The sequence below is a fragment of the Pelmatolapia mariae genome, linkage group LG4 (assembly GCF_036321145.2).
Source record: "Pelmatolapia mariae isolate MD_Pm_ZW linkage group LG4, Pm_UMD_F_2, whole genome shotgun sequence".
In the NCBI taxonomy this organism is placed as follows: Eukaryota; Metazoa; Chordata; class Actinopteri; order Cichliformes; family Cichlidae; genus Pelmatolapia; species Pelmatolapia mariae.
The window spans coordinates 11,985,719-12,003,924 of NC_086230.1; the positions used below are offsets into that span (position 1 = coordinate 11,985,719).

At 41.1% G+C, this 18,206-nt stretch overlaps 1 protein-coding gene and 1 long non-coding RNA gene across 2 annotated transcripts in view; one reads left to right on the forward strand and one right to left on the reverse strand.

Moving 5' to 3' along the window:
- Positions 1 to 18,206, reverse strand: part of LOC134626017 (uncharacterized) — a 141,840-nt gene that overhangs the window by 111,392 nt on the left and 12,242 nt on the right. The window contains exon 2 of the long non-coding RNA XR_010093785.1: positions 3,429 to 3,524. This is a non-coding gene — a long non-coding RNA (uncharacterized LOC134626017). The remainder of the gene's footprint in view (positions 1 to 3,428; positions 3,525 to 18,206) is intronic.
- Positions 1 to 18,206, forward strand: part of LOC134626016 (protein shisa-8) — a 119,287-nt gene that overhangs the window by 63,370 nt on the left and 37,711 nt on the right. The window lies entirely within an intron of this gene.

The following is an 18,206-nucleotide window of genomic DNA, read 5'->3' on the forward strand; positions in this document are numbered from 1 at the left end:
ATCAGGAGAGAATTTAAAAAATAAAATATTTAGCTTTAAAATTAGGCAAATACAACCTCACATGAATGACAAAACATGTCATTATTTCTTTAACAAAGTCAAAATGCAGAAGTCGTGTGAAAAGCTAATTACAGCCCGTGATTCGGTAGCTTGTAGAACCACCTTTAGCAGCATTAACTTCTTTATTAATCGCTCACATTGTTCAGGGTATTTTGGGACACTCTTCTTTACAACTATGCTTCAATTCGTCGAGGTTTGTTTCTTAAGGTCCCACTGCAGCATTTCATTCAGGCTGAGGTCTGGACTGCCACTGCACCACCTTGATTCTTTTCTTTTTCAGTCATTCTGGTGGAGATTTGCTGCTCCTGTTGCATGACCTAATTTGGGCCAAGCTTTAGCTGTCAGACAGATGGCCTCACACCTGACTTTAGAATATTTTAGTATACAGAGGAGCTCATGGTCAACTTAATGACTGCCAAGTCCCCAGGTGCTGCTGCAAACCTCCACCACTGTGCTCGAGTTGTGGATGTATGCTATGATGAGCTAATATTTTTTAGGTTTTTTTTTTCAAACATGGTGATGTGCATTATTGTCGCAGGACATGCAGTTTCTCTGAGCATTGCACAAAATTGCAGATTCCCTGCTACTAGGAAGATAAATTCCAAGTTAAATGGTAAATGGACTGATTCTTATATAGCGCTTTTCTACTCTACCCGAGCAGCTAAAACAACATGCCCAATTCACACAAGCACTTTTTTTATAGATGTAAGTGCTTTGAACTTAACATTCACACTCCGATTGATGTATCATAGAGCAACTGTGGGTTAGTATTTTGCCCGAGTATATCTGACATGCAGACTGGAGCAGTCAGGGTTCAAACCACCAACCTGCTGATTAGTAGATAACCTGCTCTACCACCTGAGCTGCTCCACCCCGTCAGAGTAGAGGTCAAAATGTAAAACACAGATAGCATCACTGAAAACTGTTTTTCAAACTTGTGATTCCAGTTCAAACAAAATAACACACACACACACCCGACAGTCACTAGAAATGGTGTTGTAGGTGAGCTAGCTACCACCAGATGCTCTAAGGTGTTTGTGGAAGAGTGTGAGTATATTACTTTATTCCTGCTGGCCCTGATAATGCTTTAATTATCTTAAATATAAGAACACTGGTAGGGTCACCAATAAGAAGGTTGGTGAATCGATGCGTGGCTCCTTCTGTCCAGATGTTGAGGTACCCGTGGGCAAGATACTGATGCATCCATCAGTGTGCGTGTGTGAATGTTAGCTTTTATTAATCTATATGCAAACAGGTAAAAGACACTTGCAGTACACAGTGGTCCTTCGCTATAACGCAGTTCACCTTTCACAGCCTCGCTGTTTCGCGGATTTTTTTGTGTGCAATTTTGCATGTTTTTTTTTTTCTACAGCGCATTGCGTTCTGCGTCCTGATTGGCTGTAGACCATTGTCAATCAATCTCGTGCCGTGTCTCCTTGTCATATTTACATAAATCTTCGATCGCTAGCAGTGTGACTCTGAAGTGCAGTACCGTATGTTTGTAAGTTTTCTCCCCAACAGACACAACAATGTTGATGAAACGTTTTGCATTGTCAAAGGCAACCGCGCGTGCCTTTGGTTTCATTCTATAATACTGGACTTATTTTTCCACGAAGGTTTGAACTTTGAAAGTGTTTAAACAAGAGAGAAAAGTGTGAACATGCTCATGCCTGTCTGAGAAAAGTGTATAAAGCATGTAGTGAGAGGTTTTACAGCCTTAAAACATCTATAATAACTGTAAAAAACAAAGTTGGCTACTTCGCGGATTTCACCTATCGCGGGTTATTTTTAGAACGTAACTCCCGCGATAAACGAGCGAACTCTGTAAAATGTTTTGAGTGCTCAACTTGCATAGAAAGGCATAATTTAAGTACCAGATGATTAACATTTACCCACCATTCATTCAGAGTGACAGAGGGGCCACAGAATTTGGCTGAACTAATCTTTCAGATGCAATCCCTCCCTTTCATATTACACAGAAACATATTAAAAGTGTAAAAGCATTACAGTACATAACCAGAATTACACCTTTTGTTTTGTAGGGTTTTCTACCAGTGCATTCAGGGTTTTTAACCTGAAGCACATGTGCAAACTGTTAAACACCAAGCATACTCATTACGATTATGATTCTGATAGGATGGTGACTATAGACGCATCTACTCATGTGCCATACAGCCAGTTAATTTCCTTTGTTCCACATCTCTCAGAAAATCTCTACATGCATTCCTGTCATGTTCGCTGCCAACAAGAGTAATTTTTTCCTAGTCAACCAGCAATTTTGTACAAGCTCGAAATGTTGATTACAAGCTCAAAGATAAGATCAGACGAAAGGACAACCTTGTATCTCGATTCAGCGCTACCATACATCATTTGGCTTAATGCTGTAGCTATATCGCATTTTGATGGAAGATAAATTGTTACAGCAAGATTAAAGGTGTCATTTTTTACACAGGACACGACTGATTCATAAGTAGAAGTACGCAAGCAAAACCAATAAGAAGTAACACGGGGGGGTGTTTTACCGATAACAATGTCTCCTGTCTGTGAAGGTTGCTCCCGCTGAGAGCTTAAATTGCCGTAGTTATCACTAAAGAAACAGTGGCTGATCTGAACTCTACATGGTGGCTCTGTGTGTGTGTGTGTGTGTGTGTGTGTGTGTGTGTGTGTGTGTGTGTGTGTGTGTGTGTGTGTGTGTGTGTGTGTGTGTGTCTGTTTGTGTGCATTAGTGTGCCTGTGTGCCTGTGTGTTTAAGCTAAGTCAAACAATCCTGTAACATAGCTGATTGAAATCAGTCTCACACCCGAAACCCAGAGCTCTTGGAAACATGGGAGCCCTTGGACCACGCACACACACACACACACACACACACACACACACACAGAACAAGAGTGAGGAATCACAATCAGAAAAACACACTTTAGGGGCCTAATGACACACAAACCCCTCTTTGCACACGTGAGTCCATCACATGAAAATGACAGCACACATTAATGACACATACTCTTTCTCTCACACACACAGGCTCACGCACACACACACACACACACACAGTGCCACATCCCATCAAGTCATTTCAGAGAGCGTGTTTAACCTAATCACACTCAACCATGCGTGATCCTCAGAGGGAGAGTCAGGTCTGTTATGACAGCCGATGTGCTGTGTGACAGCCACAGGGTTTAGAGAGCACCGACCAGCAGCCTGTCTTCAATACACACACTGGCACAGTGGCTTTACATACACATGGCAAAGGCCTGTGCAGGATGACAGCAGAGGCGGACATGTGGACGGACAAAGAAGAAAGCCGAACAGACAGGACTGCAAGGCAACACTGAGTGACTAATTGTACGCTTCATTTCAATATCACTAACCTGCGAGCAAACAGACATCAGGGCAGCAGCTCTTACGTCTGATCAGATTTGTCCCGTGGAACTTCACAGGGGTTTCAGTGGATTCTGTGTGTTTACCTGTGGGGGAGATAATGGGAATGAGACAGGAGCGTGCATGTATTACATTGTAGTCTATCTGATGTGCTATTTCCTGATGATTTCAATCACTAAAACAAGTCCTGAGATGAACAATATAAAAAATAGAAACAATAGATAAATATCCAGAGATTCTGCTGTAGATGAGAGCGAAGCATATACAGAATGTGTCCAGACCACTTTTAGATCAATCAGCTGCATTATTAACGACAGCCTGTGATGATATGTGACTGACGATTGATGTCAGAGGGCCACACAACCTACACTCAAAGCCAAATGACACCCATTTCAAAAATATAAAGAAACCCATTCATACCACTGATGTATGACTGTCGAGTAAGTTATGTCCCCGTCACATCATGAGCTTGTTTGTATGGGCCTCTGGTCTGTCACAGTGCATAACAATCATCCCGCTGACGGTTCAATAGAAGCACTATAATGCTGGACTGAATATGTTTAATGCAACAGCTGGTTCACCTTGTTAGGAACCTTGTTAAGGTCAAACATACAATCACTGCGTGGGACATTCTGTTATTGTTCACTCTGTATTTAAACATTTAGCCATTAAAACAACAGCTGGGTGTCATCTGGACATCTACTACACTTAAACTTTAGAATAAAGTTTAACCCTGTCATGCCAAGTGCTTCATATTTGATACTTGATTTTTTTGTGATCACTACATCATCAGTGATTTTTTCTCTTTTTTTCCTGAAAAACCTGATGTGTATTCAGACTGATGCAGCGCTACTGCGAGCAATAAATGTCAGAGGTAGAAAAATGACACAAATTAAAGCTCAGAAATGTACATTTATATTTAATTTATTTTTCTCCTAAATTTTCTCAGCAGGTTCAACAAACACTATTTTTTTTCAATAGAATTTTCTGCCAATTATTTCATGGATCAGGCGTTAGAGGGTTAACATGATTTAAACCAGACGTCTAAGAAAACTGCTCTTTGGCTCTTTGTTAAACTTACAGAAAATCTATGTTTTGTCAGGATGATTTTTTTCCTCGAGCAATGATAGTACATTGTTCTAGAAGCATGCAGCTGCTGCACATCCTTATTTTATTGAGTTTGTGTAACGTCAGTAATATTGATTTATTAAACTAGCATTAAGTTATTTTTTGGTCACTTGAGAGCAGCAGAGACATGAACAAAACACCTACACATGATTGTCTTCTGAGATAATATAGCGATATAGCAGCACAAGCATTCATTCAAGGCGATCGCGTCACAATATTCATTAATTTTCTATTTTCTTAGTTATTTTTTGTTTTTTTATTTATGAGCACAGTTTTTGAAGCCTGTTTCCTTTCTACTGCTGCGCTGTGTTGTTGTTTTTGTTTGGGGTTTTTTTTTTTTTTCCCAGGGAGTCCTCTCTGTCTCTATAAAGCCGTATTGACTAGTTGGGTTCAGTAGTGTCACAGATACTACAATAGTTACATCAATCACTGGATTGAACCTTCGCAGTACACATACGTGTCTGTGTATAACAAGCAAGGTGAGACTGTCATATAACAAAGTGAAGCCATACAGCACTGCCAGTATACTGCTGTGTAAATGACAGATATCATTTATCTCCCAGCAGCCGACGGCGAGATGTTCGCTCTCTCGCGTTCTCTCTCCCTGTCACAAACACGGACTCGTAAACACTCATATTTTCATATCCTTATTAAAATGAAATCTCTCTCTTAATGGATATGCTAATTAACTACCATTAACTTAAAGCAACATTCTCATCCCAACACAATCACCATATGTCAGAGTACACTGCTGCAATCCCAACGTGCCAGTTACAAATCTGCAGCACAAGGACAAATCACTACATTGCTTATTTTATGCCCCAAACAGAAAAGTGTTCTACATCTGGGTGCAATTTTGATAATTAGCTATTAAAAAGTCATCCTTGTGTTCACACCTGGAAATTATATGCAGATGATACCTGCTACCCTGTGTTTGCTGTTTTTGCTTGAATCCAGATGACAGTACGGTAAAACTAACGATGTTGAGATAAGATTGTTACTTTATTGCTGCAGCAATTACTGATCAGCCATCTGCTCCAAAACAAAGATATAGTTGTCCTTCCATTAGCACCACGCTGTCACTGTCATTGTAATTCCTGTTATCAATCATCAGGTCTGTTTTGTTGGTTTTAGTCAAAGAAATTTCTTAGCAGTGTTTAAACACTCATGGTATTTGGTGCCACGGTTACCCATGGCACCAAAATACTTTTGGCCACATTCACGAAACTAGTGCAGCCACTTCAAAGATTAGGTGATGCACTTCTACAGTCTGTTTCTAGAAAAATGTGGCATTCTGACTGTGTGTGCAGCCTTTAAACTGTATTGGACTGAGATGGACACAAAAGACACTGTGACATTAAGTGTTATGTGTTTCTGTAACACTTTACTGTAATCACGTTGATTTTTTTTTCTGTAATGCAATACAATAAGATCAATCATAGAGTCACAGAGTAATCATGTATAGAAAAATGGATATGGATAGTGCAAGTTTTTCTGCCCACTTGCACTACTACTAGCTTACTTTGATCAGGTATGAACAGTACTTTAATTTTTATTGCACAAGAACAGGAACATGACAGCAAAATGCAAAGAGTGATCATGCCAGGAACATCTATATATAATTTGACAGGCATAAAATTGTATTTTTGCACCAACAAGCTAATTCAAAAACAGCTGTTAGCTGAAATTTAGCCTTGGTGTGCAGTGTGTGCTGAAAACATTTGAGGAAAATGGAAAAGTGGAGGACAAAAGAAGCATCTGCCTTTCAGATGAACATTATCTGAAAGACACATCTTTAAGATAGGTCTTTGATGGCTTTTTTTCCCCTAACACTCGACTTTAGAGATGTATCTGGCCCTTCAGTTGATTCATCTTCTGTTTACTGAAGCCTTATCAGAACTAGTATCAGTGGAAGGGTGGCTGTCACGAAACAATTATTTAAGAAGAGTAACAAGGAGCAAAGGCTGAGGGATGTTAAATTACACACAAACTTCACTGAAAATCAGTGGCAACAGGTCTGATGGAGTGTACAGAGAAGGTCAGAAGAGAGGTACAACAGTGAGTGTCTACAGTGGAGGCTCTGTCCATCTGTCACCTACCAAACAAGCATTTTGCTAACATTTGCATTAACACATGCAGTAGAGATGGAAGTACTCTTTCAAAGTCTTAAAACATGACTTACTCTGTTCTATTAGCATGTCATATATTTTCTGAATATATATTATATTAAGTTAAATAGTAAACCATTCATAACCAGTGAAATTACTGCATGTCTCACAGTTCAATCCAAACTGGTGTGTTGTGGGATTTGTTCATCCATTGCTGATCTCACTTGAATTTTGTTTACTTGTTTTGGTCTCTTTCTGTATGCATAGACATGCAAATATGGTAAGATTTTAGAATATCGACTTACTACATTGCCAAATATTTATATCTGCACTCTTTTTAACAGCATTGCTTTTGTCATCGGCTGTCAAGAAAATTTTGTTCACATCAGCTTGGCCTTTCCATGGACACAAAATCAATTTTTAGAAGTGCTTCACTCCAGCAAAGAAATTACCACTTCCCCAATATCGAGAGTATTTTGGAGCTTTTTCTCCCTTTTTTGTAAAATAGAAGCGAACAATCTGCACTAACCCAACGCAGTCACACAGAAGAAAACCGCAGTGGATATTTAATGTGCACTGAGGCGCTCCTGCTTGGGAGTGTGTGCTGGGAAAGAGTGGGAAGCAAAAAGAAAAAGACAATAAATAAATCACAGAAGAGCAGATGACAAGATAGCAAGAGAAGGCACAGTGTGGGGTTGAGAAGGTTGTTAAAAGTGACATAAAGATAACACAGATATAGACAGAAAGAACAATGACGGCGAGGAATAGTGAGAGAATGAGATAATCGGACAGGCAGAGAAAGCAGAAAGACCAACAGAGGAAACGGTTCCCTAGTGACACCTCACAATTGATCTTAGCTTGTTGCTCTGAGAGAGAGGCTTCTCTGACATCAGGCTGAGCACTGACACAGCCATCAGAGTGCATTATGGGGGATCAGACAGAGGCCAGCGTTGGCCGCTGTGCATGAGCTGATGCTTGAGGGGGGGCAGAGAAAGTGGGAAAAAGAGAGGCGGAGAGAAAAGGGGTGCGAAAGCGAGGAGGAGACAACGCTCTCTGCTAAACAGGATTTCCAATCACAGCCTGTCATTTGCTTGGCATCTCAGTCGTTACCATCTCAAAGGAGAGAGATGGAAGGGAAGAAGGGCAAGGTAAAAAACAACAACATGGAAGCAGCATGTAAAGGAGTGGTCACAAGGAACCTGAAAATAAAAAAACATATGGAAGAGACCTCCAAAAGTTGATTCTGTTCATCTGGACATTGCGTTTTGTGGGCGAAACGTTTCGTCACTCATCCAAGTGACTTCTTCAGTCTCAGCTGACTGCAGGTTTCCCCAATCTTATAAACAGTACATTTGCATAATGACTGAAACCAGCCCACTGAAGGAACAATGGGCTGGGAGGTCAGTTCCTTAATCTTAATTATGCAAATTCTCATGACCATTGATCAACAACCACTGACCAAAACCCACTGATCAAAGACCACTGATCAAAGAACACTGATCAATGGCCACGAGTACCATTCACAGAGAGCTGGGGAATGGCTGCAATCACAGCATTGTAAGATGGTGAAAGATGTACCCTTAGGCCCCCTCCTCGATTCAGAGATGGTCTTTTCCTTTTCACGTAAATGGCCTCCTTGACTCCGCGCTCAAACCAGCCTTCCTCCCTGTCCAGGATGTGTACATCCTCATCATTGAAAGAGTGTCCACTGGCCTGTAGGTGTAAATAGACTGCAGAGTCCTGGCCTGACGAGGTAGCTCTTCTGTGTTGTGCCATCCGCTTCGCCAGAGGTTGTTTGGTTTCCCCGATGTATAAATCCTGGCAATCCTCCTGGCACTTAACAGCGTACACTATGTTACTCTGTTTGTGTCGGGGGACATGATCCTTGGGGTGGACCAATTTTTGGCGCAGCGTGTTTTGGGGTTTAAAAGCCACAGAGACCCGGTGTTTAGAAAAAATGCGTCTCAACTGTTCTGACACTCCTGACACATATGGGATCACTACAGGTTTTCGCTTGGGCAGCGGTTGTCCTTCTCTCCTGGATTGGCTGGAGCTTTTTTTAGGTGCCTTTCCAGCTTTGACAAAAGTCCAGCTGGGATAACCACATTTACTCAGTGGTTTAACCAGTCCACTTACTTCAGTGGGCTGGTTTCAGTCATTATGCAAATGTACTGTTTATAAGATTGGGGAAACCTGCAGTCAGCTGAGACTGAAGAAGTCACTTGGATGAGTGACGAAACGTTTCTCCCACAAAACGCTACGTCCAGATGAACAGAATCAACTTTTGGAGATTTACTTTCCTGGATGATTGAGAATGCATCAAGACCATATGGAAGAGAGCGTGTAAAATAGCAACATGGTGTGTATCTGTGGGTGCAGATGACATGAGTGTGTGCATCTGTGTGTGACAGTTGGAGGCAATAGGGTGACAATGAGGTGAGAAACATGATGGGGCTCAGGGAGTGAGACTTAAAAGAGGAGAGATGGATAAGGCTGCAGTTACGAGGAAACAAGTGTTTATGTGTGGCAGTAAAACTACTTTAGACCTGTCCTGTTCTGCTTTCATTTATTTGATTCTACTATCTGTCACCATGTCCGTCCCTCCAACTGCTGTGTGAAATGTCACTGGACAGCTCACATGCACTGGCTGCAGAGTGAGAGAAATGTCAAGCATTGTAAAAGCCGCTGACTTGTTTGACTACATGAGAGTGTGCTATATAAAGTGTCAGGATGCAAGTCGTGCTGCAGAATCGCACAAGCAATGTTGCATGTAGCATGTGGGCAAAATTATAAAATCATACGGCATTAATGTCATCTTTAATTTTCCTGTCTCGTTGGTTATCTTGGACAAGTGGTTAGTGGTGGTTAGGAGCCATGGAGGAGAAAGTATGGTTGTAGTAACATTAGATAATATCTTTAATATCTATGAATCCAGTCAAAAACACTAAGCTTAGTGCAGCTATGTGGCCCTCTGTGAGTGTGTTTTATAATGTACCCTGAGGTGGTACACTTCACCCAGCCCGTCTCCATCAATAACAGGCTGAATCACATGTTACAAATGTCAAACTCCTGACCTTGGCATATGAAGTCACGATTCTTCCTTATAGAGTCTGGTTTTTTTTTAAACATATGTTTTATGTTAAATTTAAAATGGAAAAATATGCACAGAAAAGGAACTTGGAAATAGTCCAACATCTAATCTTAGACCAGTGGAGAAAGTCCATGAAGGTACAGTTGGAAACGTACAGTGTGGAAAACTTGACCTCTGCTTGTTCCAGTGGAGCTGATCTCTGACCACACAGTTTGTGCATCTCTCAGGAGTGGCTGGAGAATAAAAATGAGCAAAATGCTAGTAAAGTTACTGCAGTTACAGTCGATGTGTTAGAAACTCTTGGTTCGAAGGTGTCAGTGTGGATCGACATAGAAGCTGTAAGTTAGATGACCATTTTATGTTATGTACGCACTGCATCTATTGAGTGAGTGGGACACAGCCGTCATTATTGGCTGCTATAACTTACACCAGTTCTTTTTTTTCTGTGATGAGAACCATAATGTCTGCTGTAAAGAGGTTTACTTTATCCCTTTAAATGTGTTGGATAGGCAGCACGGTGGCACGGTGGTTAGCACTGTTGCCGCACAGCAAGAAGGTCCTGAGTTCAATCCCACCATCAGGCCGGGGTCTTTCTGTGTGGAGTTTGCATGTTCTCCCCGTGTTTGCGTGGGTTCCCTCCGGGTACTCCGGCTTCCTCCCACCGTCCAAAGACATGCAGCTTGTGGGGATAGGTTAATTGATTAATCCAAATTGCCCATAGGTGTGAATGCGCGAGTGAATGTGAGCGCAAATGGTTGTCTGTCTCTGTGTGTTAGCCCTGCGACAGACTGGCGACCTGTCAAGGGTGTACCCCGCCTCTCGCCCTATGACAGCTGGGATAGGCTCCAGAACCCCCGCTACCCTGAAAAGGATAAGCGAATGGATGGATGAATTGGATATGACATTGATTAAAGGCAGTAAAATTACATTACATTAGTAAGTGTTTAACAGTGTAGCTTAAAGGCTCTGCACACCCTTATGTGGGTGTGATTGTCTGATTTGCCCTCTAACCTAAACTGAACTGACCTCTGCACGGGATTTTTAGGAAACTCCTTTCAGTATAAACAAGTACTAAGAGGTCTAATTAGATGCATCTGTAATTTTAACTGGTGTAAAGACAGGATAAGGTTAATTACTAATTAAGAGAGCTGGCATTTACTCACCTTTAGATATAACCTGACAGGATGACAGCTCACAAGGAGAATCTTTTTATAGTAGACATTTTAGCACATCATCTGAAGTGTTCATTAACTTTTTTTCAGAAAGTGTTCTAAAAACCCTCTAATGCCAGGGCCATTCACACTACCTTGCATTCTGCTAACAGTAAGTGTTTGTCTGCTGTAATTCTGAAGTCTACACTAAAGTATTTTGACAGGATTCAGCTTGTGTTGTAGCTTGCTAAAACATAGCTAACATTCTCACAGCTAACTAGGCTGTAGGTGCTAAAATAATCATGTGGCATAGCAAGCTAATGTTTAAGCTAGGTTTAATAATTTCAGTAGTTTTAATAGTTTCCATCCTTAGTTGCTATTCTAGTGCTAACTGATTTTACCTGTAGAGATTTCTCATGTGATGTCATGGACACATTACCATATTGGACATTCGAAGTGAAAAATGCATATTCCCTAGCTAGTTTGCCATGGGTTTGCAGATATTGTTGGAAATCATTTGCAAAGATTGTCACACCATAAACCTTGTTTTTATTGCTTTAGCTGCTAGCAGATTGCTACGGTCACCCCTAAATTTGCATGGAAGACGCCAACTTGTCTGCAAACACATTACAAAGTGGCAGTGAAACTGAAAAAGTGCAACACAAACCAGAGAATGTTTGTCTCAGCACTGCAATCAACACATTTCAACAGCTGCAATTTGTACTCTGAAGGAGAAATGTCTGTGTTAGCAGTTTGCGTTGCACTTTTCCATTTTCCTACTCCTCTGTGAGTAGCTGGCGAGTGTTCAGAAACAAGTCCATGTGTCCCATGCCAACTATGGGTGCTTGTGGCAATCTGCTAGCAACCGAGCAATTGCAATTAGATTTTTTTGCCAAACTGTAGGTGAATACAAATTTTGCTTTAGCAAAACGGTGACTATCCTTGGGTTTTCTAGCCCTGTTTGTCTGAGGCTTTAGCAATTGATTTCAAAGCAGCTGCTATCAGCCACTCACCAACCAATCTGGGAATAGACTGGGAATATCCTTTTTTTCCCTTTGGTGCCAGAGGTGTATAGGCCTGTGTGATTGGAAATATTGACCACACTCTGACCTAAGCAGAGAGAATATGCCCTCTCTCAAAGTCCTTCTAGAAACAAGTCTTGTTAAATGGAATCCAAGTGCTTTATCCCTGTCTACTAACGTATAATGTTATAATGGAAAAGATTCTTCTGATGTATCAAAATGTCTTTGGTGAAAAAGTCCTTTTTCCATTTTTTCCTAATTTGGGGGAGTGGGCGAACACTTGACAAACTGTAACTGGCAGTCTCGATTTCAATTTTGCATTTGCAAGATCAGCACGACCTGCCAAATTGACCCTCTTGGATTCAAACCGTCAATCGCATTTGAAAAAGTATTTCAATTAAATGCTGGAATCATAAAAGGATTGAAGCGTTCCTTGAATATGACCATGGTTTCATAGGAAAGAATAGCCCGATCTTTTTAACAATTGCAAAGTCATTCATAAAAGTGAGAGCAAATCATCTCAACACTTTGTATTATTTTTAGTATGGTGGCCTACATTTCACACTACCTAAAGGATGACAGCACATGGACAGAGGGGATGTGTAATTATTCAGAGCCAGACCCTTTAAGTCCCTTTTATACCCTCTCTCTTTCTCTTTCCTTATCTCTGCCTCGGTCTCCTTCTCCCCTCTCTTAGGGGGACAGAAAAAGGATCCAGCTGCCAGAGTATGACAGAATCCACAAATCACTGCCTTGGGGGCAAAAAAGGGGGGAGAGTAGAAATAGATAGAGTGGAGGAGGAGGAATATGCAGGATGAGGAACTGGCGGCCAACATTGGCAGATTAGTAAATAACAGGATTAAAATTACTGATTTTAAATGTGATCATTTTCAAAACATTTTAAGGATATGTACATATATATACATGGGTTGATTTTCATCTTTATAACGTGATACGAGGACTTAAAGACAATGTGGCAATATTGAAAACATGAGAAGAACATTAAAACGACGACAGACTGCTTCACTGCGAGACAAGACAGCATCTGGATGCAGTGATGTCGTTTCCTGTTCTTTTGTCACCCTCATGTCATCCGTTCCTCATTCGAAGCCATCTGCTCCCTCTGTTTCTCTTCATGTGGTGCTACTCTCTCTTTATCTTTCTATCTCTTTGCTGTCACACCTCTATCCCAGGATAAATCGCAGTCTTTCTCTCTTTCTTTCCCTCAGGCCTCTCTATACTTCCCATTGTATAGCCTAAATCCCAACTCTAGCCAATTAACAGTCTGTGCAGAACACACTAATAACCCTCTACATTCATCCCCAACACGACAACACCAACTCCCTCCCAGGTGGCCTTTGCTGCACCAACCCATTGCACCGTGTTAACTGGGTGTTGGTCAGAGCATACCAAGACAGAGACACAAATAGGGAGGTTGGGAGACGGAGGAGTTGGTGGTAATACTGGGATGGAGGAGGACCTGAAGGTCGAACACAGGCATGCACACACGTGCACTCAGACTCACCCAAATGTACAGAGTCTGTCTGGGGGTGCGTCTGTGGAGCATCAATCACTGTTAGACATGGTGGGTGAGCACACTGGAAAGAGATTCATGCTTTAGGAAACACAGAGTAGCTGATCCAACAAGACAAAGGGAGAGAGGAAGGAGTGGCTTAGTGTGTGTGTGTGTCTGTGTGTGAATGTAGGACCATATAAATGTGTGTGTACATATATAGCTTCTGCATGTTGTGCATTTGTATGCAGTCCTCACAAGCAGTCATTGTGACCAAGTGGGAAGCATGTTTGTTTGCCTTGCTTCTAAAGCAGTCTGTATGGCCGACGAGTAAAAGAGGAGCTCAGGCATGTTTCAAACATTTTCTCGCCATCTGCCTCCCCAGCCACATGTCGAACATTTGTTATGTCAGTTATTTTAACGTAATGTGACATATTACATCAAAAATCTAGTGTCTGTATATGTATAATATCTATATATGTATGAGTGGACAAAACAACAATATATTATTGAATTTAGTTTAATATCACAGAGGCAAATAAACACGTGTTGCAAGTTTGGAGAAATCTCTGGAAACTGGCCTGAGCACTACAAATACCCATTTTGAAGTATTGGTGTCGCATTAAAAACGGCATCTCAAATTAACACGACTTCATTCAAACAAACTAAAAAGCACATCGTGTGATGCTGTCAACCAGCGATTAAATAATGAGTGAGGCTAATTAAATAATTGCTTTGTTCACATTATGAAAGAAGGCTCATTATCACTGCAGACACATTTAAAGAAATGGTCTGACCTTAGGAGAAATGTGCCTCATTGGTTTCTGTCTAAAGGTTAGTTGGGGAATGGATGCCGCTTTCATGTCCTGCTTGTTGAAAAAAGAAAAAAGGATTCTCCTACCAGTAACACTAAAGCCTGGTTATCTCTTGGTTGAGAGAAATGTCTTTCTGAACTAGTCACAATAGTGGAACCAGTAGTGAAGTTACACCAACAGTCATATAGAGGAAAGACAGAGGGTATCAGAGTAGCTGTTTAGCTAGTTAGCCAGGTCTTTGAGCTAGACTGTAGCCTGTAATCTATGTAGTTGTAACAGGAAGCTCTGCTCAGCCAATTCCTGGCAAAAAAATGTGCTTTTTATTATTAGTAGCTGGCACGATGGTGTGCTGGTTACTGGTACTGGAAGAGACGATTAACAGATGCTTTAAGTATGTTTGGAAATGCTTTGAGCATCACAAATAAAATCCCTTTTACCTGTTTTAGTTATTATTAATCTCTGGCTCTCTTACACAGTGTCTCTTTTGCCCTGTCTCCCTCCCCTAAGTTCAGTCATGGCAAATGATCGCCTCTCCCTGAGCCTAGTTCCTGTTCTGGGGGAAGTTTCCTGTTAAAAGGAAGTTTTTCCTTCCCCCTGTCACCAAGTGCTTGCTCATAGAGGGTCGTCTGATTGTTGGGATTTTCTCTGGATTTATTCATTGTCTTTGCATTACAATATAAACAACCTCCAGATGACTGTTGTTGCGATTTGGCGTGATATAAAAAAAACATTTAACTAAAATTGAATTTACTGTTTTGTAACAGAGTAGAGATCACTGTGTCTCCAAGTCCACACCCAACTCAACTAAGATGCCACTCGGTGATATTTAGACTGAAGCAGTCTGTGGCAATATCAAGATTTAAATGAACAGGTGTCATTAACATGGTTAGCACAGATCTGATGTTAAGTTCTCAAAGTTTCTTTTACTGCTGCATTTACATTAAACAGGATAAGTGTCACCTTGAGAGTTAAAACGAAAAGAGGAGATAGAATCTGTTTCTCATGTTTGAGGTTTTTGGATCTGTGCTAGAGTCATTATTCACCCTTACTTCCATCAGTCCACGTCCCCATCCGAGGATACAAGCTGCCCGGGGAAGATACATATTAGCGCCTATCCACAAAATATATAGGGATTACAGAAGCTTCATCACTCCTTACTAGCTGTCAAATACATGCGTTATACGTTATATGCTTGCAGAAACTGCTGCTTCAGGTGTCCTGCCTTCCTAAGAGTAAATAAAAGTGAAACATGTGTATCAGAATCAGAGTAAACGCTGGTTGCATGGCTTCCCTCTAATGGCTGCCTGTGTGGAAGATTTAAGAAGAGATTCATGTGATTTAGCAGTGAAGAGAGGAGAGTGTATGCAGAGATGAAAAATGTGCAGCATTTTCCACCCTTTTGTTACTGACTTGGGTGTAATTTTAAGAGGCTGGATGAGTGTTTTTCCCCCACTAAAGGTTTGCATTTAATATTCTTAAACAGTCACTCCTTGCCGAGTGTTGTAATGGGAGCTGTTTAGTGAAGGACGACGCTGGCTGCTGAGTTTTTATGGTGCTGCATGAAGTCAGTGAGCTGAGTGATTTCAGCACTGCTGCTGCTGCTGCTGCCTGGAGAATATGGATGAGATCATTCCTACTCCTGCACACACACAGACAGTACACACGAGACCCGGCCGCACAAACAAATGGCCTCAGACGCACCTGTATATATAAATGTGTCCATATACACACCCAGAGAGAAAAGGGCTTGGGTTTGACACAAATGCAAATGCACAATCAAGCACAAGCACACACAAGGGAATTAACATGATGAAGTATGTGGCTGAGTGGTTAGAGAGAGTAGCAAGGCATATCGCCTCTACAATCACATTACAGGCCTGCCACAATTAGTCAGGAAGCACCAGCACTCCACGGAGCTGAGGGGAGGCAGAGCCAGCAGGACGAGACACATCTTCACATATATGCCCACACACTCTTTGACAAGCAACTGAAGCAGCTAACCAGTTATCAGAATGGATGAAATAGTCATATGTTTGTCAATAACTGATCAATCAGCTGGTAAGTCTCCATTTTTCTCAAAAAGACATTTTTTTTCTGCCGAATGAAATCGTCCATGGAGGTGTTCCCAAAATGACACAGGAGTGTTCCCACTTTCAAAGAGCAAAACGAATCTGTGTTCGGGCACAGGAGATGAGCAGAGGAGGCACAAACACAATTACACTGTTGCATAATGACTAATGTCTAAACCTAGTTTGATGTTTACTTTAGTTTTCGTTTGCAATTTGCTTAAGATTAGGGAAAACAACTACTTGTTTGGTAGGTGTTTGGATTGGCTTTTATCATGTTGAACACACGTTTTCTACATTACAAAGCTGCTATCGTCAGTCCGATAGGGGTCACGTGATTTTTAACCACAGGAAAGAACAACAGCTTGTGCTTGGGAGCACAGTTTTGCTTTTCTTTCCTCTGATTTTATCATCAATTTCCATTAAATCGCAGAATATTTTGGCTTTATTGCTGTCAGACTCACATTCATTCTAAACCTAAATATCTTAGACGTGCAATTTAGAAAATGTCTGGTTGTTAATTTCCCCACATGTCAGTGTAAGTGTGTATTTTTGCAATGTGTGCCGGAGCATGACTGGGTCATGGAGTCATTCGTGTGTGTGGCTGCGCGTTCTCGAATCTTTACGTGTACGAACGGATTTGATGGCCGTCCAGTAAACGAGCAGCAGAACAAACAGGAGCTCACTCAGCTCTCTGTAACAGGCTCACCCACAGACACGCTGAGAGAAAAGCACACACGGACACACGCGTTTGTGTATCTCTGTCATCAACCATTATATATCAAATTAGATCAAACAAGAGATTGTGCCCATTTCAGTAGCCAAAGTTATCAAAGTGACAGAGAGAACTGAGCTCTTGTGTAATAATGGCCTTGCAGCATGGACAACAATCTACTGTATACACACAAACTCTTACAGGCACACATGTATAAATATAAGTGCAGTGCATGCCCTTTCATCAAACCTGCGTGTGACTCTCACGTCAGTCTTTAGCTCTTAACCAACCTTTGAAGTCAGCTAATGTATGAATTTTCCCTCTGCTTTCTTTTATGTTCTTGTTGTTGTTGTTTTTAACTTTTTCTTTGCACTTTATTTAAGCTGAGCAGCAAACTTATTAAACATCCTATCACTTTCTTTTACTCCCTCTTCTCCATGCTCTCGCTCTCTCTTAGCGCTCCCTCTTTTCCTGTGTATCTCTTTATTGCCTTCCTTTGGCTGCATCAAAGGTCTGTTCAGTAATATTTCATAGAGAGACTAATATGCATAGCCCATGCCCTTTCTTCCTGTCTGGATGCATACATAAATAATGAAGTCCACGTGTGATGCGCAGGACCTTTCAATGAGTCTTTTCACTGACCTTGATAGTTGCTCATTATGCTAAATAACCAAGAAAAGAAAAGCATTCTTTAAATCGACCTTGACGATCTCATAAGTATTTAAAATGAGCCTACTGTGGTCACTAATGATGCTTCTTTTTCTTTTATTAATCTCACAAACCTCAACGTTGCATTTTAAATTCAGGCTGGTCACGCATGTCTGTAATAACAATAACAAGTTCCAGCCTGCAGCTAGCAGACTAAACCATTAAAATCACTCATAGATGTGCTTCCCCCATGGTGAATAAAACCTGTAAAAAAACAAAAAAAAAACCATTCAATTTATTGACTATATGTCCTAATTAATTTTCTTCCTCCCCTCTTTTTATTGCTACAACATTAGCCCCTGGCTACCATGGACAAGTTGAAATGCACTAAATCTCTCGTATCCACGCTGGCATTGGTTATGATTTATATTGCTGGACAAAATATGACAGAACAGTAAATTACAAAGCAGATCCTTTTTAACAATGGTGACAATTAAGTCAAAATTACCAT